A 4,536-nucleotide genomic window follows, 5' to 3' on the forward strand; every position below is an offset into this window, starting at 1 on the left:
ACGCCGTCCGACCAAGCACATAGCTACTCTGGGAATGCCCCTGAACGGAGCGCCGCATAAGGTCGGGTGCGAGCGCTCCCCTCACAGGTATGTCCCGACAGCCACGCGGTCTAAGGCGTCAGGATCCGAACCCAAAGGTCCGAGGTTCGAATCCACCCAGATAAGGTGAGGGAAAAATCTTTAATATGTGGGAAGTTGGGTGTAAACATCTCCCCCTAGGGGAATGAACTAAATATTTTCCAGATTTGCGTTAGGTTGGAAAAGAAAAGCATTTTTGGCGTTTCATAACACGTTCTTAATTTTCAAAACATGTTTTGAATTTTAAGAAACTTTTTGTTCTTAAATTTAAGAGCAAATTTGTTTTGTAAACTGCTTCAAAACATGTGTTATTGAAATTAAGATGGATTTTTTTTACAGTGTAAGCACCGGATTCATTGTAAGCACATTTGACCAGATGCATTTTATCAACTTTAATGAGACAGGTTTGAATCCTTTTAATAGACCAAAAACACCGCCTATCAAAAAAGGATGAAAATTTATCCTTTGCAAATTGCTAAAATGCATCTGCGGATGACCATGGTCATGATGTGCACATTTTAATTCCTATCGACAATAGCCCCTTTACGTGGAGTGTGCGCACTACTTGTATGTGCTAGAATTCCAATTCGCACTCTTGGTCAAGAAAAAGTAGTGTGAATTATTTTTTTCTTGTGATTTCGCAAACCTACCCCTACAATATACGGAAATTCACTCGCCTGCAAGTGCGTGACATTGAGCAGGTGCACGGCGGCAGGCGCCAACAACAATGTCGTCTCATTATCATAGTGACTCCGCACAAACATTGCGGCGGTGGCGGCTTAATCACAATATAGCGATACAAAAGATAATAAATAATGATAGTCGGGGAATAATAACAACGGCGTGGTAATAATATTCGCGATCGCTTTGCAATCAGCTCCGGACCTGGGGGGCTGCGCGGCGGGGCGGCGCGCTGCGGCGGCGGCGGCGGCCTTGTCTAAAAGACAATGATGGGAATGGGACCTGCGAGCGATATGCGCGCCGGGGCGGGCGATGTGTCCCCCGCAGAGCGACGGCCGGGCCCCGGAGCTATCTTTGGGCGATCCGCTCCCGATGCGGGCGGGAGATAGGCGCGGAGTCTATTTACTGCGGGGCGCTTTTACATAGGGAAGCCCACAGCAGTGCCAATAAGTGATTGTCAAGAGGCACAACAACACAAAACGATGGCTGTTTTGCTTTTTCTTTCAATTATTTGAAAACAATGTATTCAGTTTTGACAATTACTTTTTTCGATATGGAAACAATTGATTTATTTATTTTGGTTTTTAATTTAATGTTAAATTACTGAAACGTTTTTGAGTCTTTCGATATTTAAACGATTTAATCGATTTTATGGTGAGTTTTTTAAAATGTCGAAATGATATTTAAAATTCGTTACGAGCACTATGTTTTTGTGAATGATAGTGGTATGTGGAAATTTAAATTTTGCATGTATGCAAATATCTTAATAACGTTTCGAAACTACAACTATTACTAGCGTCGTGTTCAATAACAGCCCATGTAAACTTGTGCCCCGCTGTCTGCCGGCAGTCTATTTACCGGCCACGACCTGGCCTCACTTAAGCCCTGCAGACACCGCACGGCCACCACGCGCCGCCGCCGCCGCCGCGTACATTCATACGGAAATTTAGAGAGGCGAGATAGTCGGGATCGCCGGAATCGCGGTGGAGAGACTCTTTTTTTTTTTTTTTTTCCTTTCCTCAGGGCGTAATCTTGCTGCACGAATCGCCGCGCGGCGGTGCGCCTCGGCGGCCTACCTATCCTAACTCTGCGTTCCCACCACGCCCTGCATCGTTTTAATTGGAGCATATTTCTCCAGAGAGGAGCTGCAATGCTCTGCACGGTGGAGAGGAAAAGGGAAGGGGGGAGGCTGTTATGCACTCTCGGAAACGCGAAAATAAGGAGCAGCAGGGCTTGTACTTGTTGTCGATAGAGAGGGTTTACGTTTTTTTGTTGCAAAAATCTTTGCAGACGTGGTATAAAGTTGCAAAACTTGTTGCCGTCGCGCTATTTTTGTTGTCGCCGCCAGACGACGAGCAGCCCCCTGCCGCCGCCTCTCGCACCACGCGAACAAAGCTTCGCGAATATGTATGGGAACGCCGGGTGTTGCGTACTGGGGCCGTGTTGAGGCCGCCTGGACGAGAGGCGGGGCGGGGCGGGCCGGGCCGGCCGTGCAGCAGCTCCGGGAAGGCATCTGCTGCGTAGGCAAACCAGCCCGTCCAGACCAGGACATCCCACACACCCTCCCCCCCTCCCCACTCCATCTCCTTTTGCGCGAAATTATCGGCAAGTCCTCATCGTCAAGACCACCAGGCAAAATCGCTAAGGATACTGCTAAGAATACATGCAGCCTTCCACGCGCATTTTGCGGTAACTCAAATAAAATTGACCAATCATCCTGAAAATAAAATTTAAAATGTGCTTGAGTTTTGTTTTTGGTTTAGAAAAGTAAAATAGAAGCCGTAAAACCATGGTTTGGGTGCACCCAAAATTGATACGTGTTCATATTACAATACTACCCAATAAATTCATATTAAATTAAACTCTTCATGGTTAGTATGTGTTGGACCAAACACAAAAGATTAAGACCATTTTCACCGACACAGAAAATGGCAGTCAGCCTTCGCTTCGCTGCTTACGAATATGTATCTGCTCCACTGTAAATCCAGATTGTCCAGCAGGCAGCCGACATAAGTTTGCCTGGTATCTGGAGCTGTGTGACTTTAGTAGCCTTAGCCGCTAGACACTCGAGAAAGTTACAGTGTAGCTCGGTTACTTTTGACAGCGGCATTCGCCGGGTTGTCCAATGCCAAGGGCCCTGGAACGTGCGGTTTGTGTATTAGGGCCGGCTCCAGGGGGTTCCAGGGGGCTCCAGGAGCTCTCGCTCCAGTCAGCGCCGCCACAGCCCGCGCAGCCGCCCACCGCCTTCCTGGAAAGAGCCCCTCCGCGCTGCGGTTTCGGTTTGAAACAATTAGACTGGCGGTGGGAATGACTTGATCGTAATGTGACGCGAACAGATTAACTCGTAATGCACCTGCTGCAGCTGGACCACCGCTGGAGAAGGGCAGGGGGCCGGGGGGGGGGGGGTAATCCTCGGAGTGGCGACGGAGCGGCGCGACAACGCAGCAAGAGCGGCGAACAGCGGATCAGGCCGAGCCGAGGAGGAGGAGGAGGGAGGGTACAGCAACTAGCAGAGGAGGAAATGGCCGGCAGAGCCCCAGCACGGAGTAAGAGAGAGGGGACACAAAAATGAGAGTTTAAAAAAAACACACATGCGTTGTCTACTTACTCACTATGCCGGTGACGCAGAACTTAAGAGCTAGACGATTTATGTACGGATACGCGCAACTGTATTTACTCATCACCTGCGCGTACATTCTAAAACTAGGCTTTAAGCACTATGAAGGTTTGGCGGAGAAAATTACATCATATGATGGGTATTGGTCTCTATACAAATGTAGAATCGACGCGTTTATATATACTGGAAGGATGTAACGTGTAATTGTGTAATTGTGAATTGAATGAAATTCAGATTTATAAAAACAAAGTGTAAGTAGGAGTAACCTGTTCCACCAGTAGTGCAATAAATAGGCCAGGGTAATACTCGGCGCAATAGAAACAGGTTATAACAAAACATGTATAAACCTAAATATTGGTGTTTTTTTTTGTTTTTGTTTTTTTAAAGAAAAAATGATTTTCAAGACAGGGAAAAGGGTGCTCTGTGTTCGATTTGTAAAACGAGATCACGGAGCAGTTGACCCCGGATCGGCACGCCTCGGCAGCCGCGGCGTGACAGGTCGGCGCCGCGGGCGTCGCGCCGCATCCGCCTCAAGCCGATGAACAGCGGCGCCGGGGGGCGTCCGTAAGGAACGTCATGCGCAAGCGCATCGCGGGCTCCGAGTGCCATTCGTTTTTTGCTTTTTGTGGTTTGATTTTCGTTTTTCTAGGCCGAAATGCATTCCTTACAAAAACTGTTTCACGACAGTCCGCCGCGCGGTATCTCCATCTCCCATACTAGCCGCCACCACACCACTCTGCTGGGCGCGGCGGCGCAGGGGAGGCGGAGGGGGGAGGGGGCGTTGCACTCCAGCAAGAGAAGGAAGGAGGGGGGGGAGTGTCCCTGAGCCCCGCCGCCGCCGCCGTCCTGCTCCTCGGCGCGGATCCTGGCTGCTATTGCGATGGCTGATAGCACCGCCGCGCCGCGCGTCCGGACAAGCGGAGCAGGCGACACACAGATTAGACTGACTGGCGGACGGGCTGACAGACGGACAGGCGGACGAACGGACAGGCGGACGAATGCCGCTCACGCGAATCAGCAGCGCGGCGGTGTCACCGAGGAGCGCCTGACCACGGCCGGGTAGGCCACCCGCTCAGCACGCGTGCACCCCACGCGCTGTGGTTGCCTCAGCGCCAGGCGCCTGACCACGGCCGGGTAGGCCACCCGCTCAGCACGCGTGC

The sequence above is a fragment of the Frankliniella occidentalis genome, unplaced genomic scaffold, assembly GCF_000697945.3.
Source record: "Frankliniella occidentalis isolate FOCC.00 unplaced genomic scaffold, Focc_3.1 Scaffold25, whole genome shotgun sequence".
NCBI classification, from domain to species: domain Eukaryota; kingdom Metazoa; phylum Arthropoda; class Insecta; order Thysanoptera; family Thripidae; genus Frankliniella; species Frankliniella occidentalis.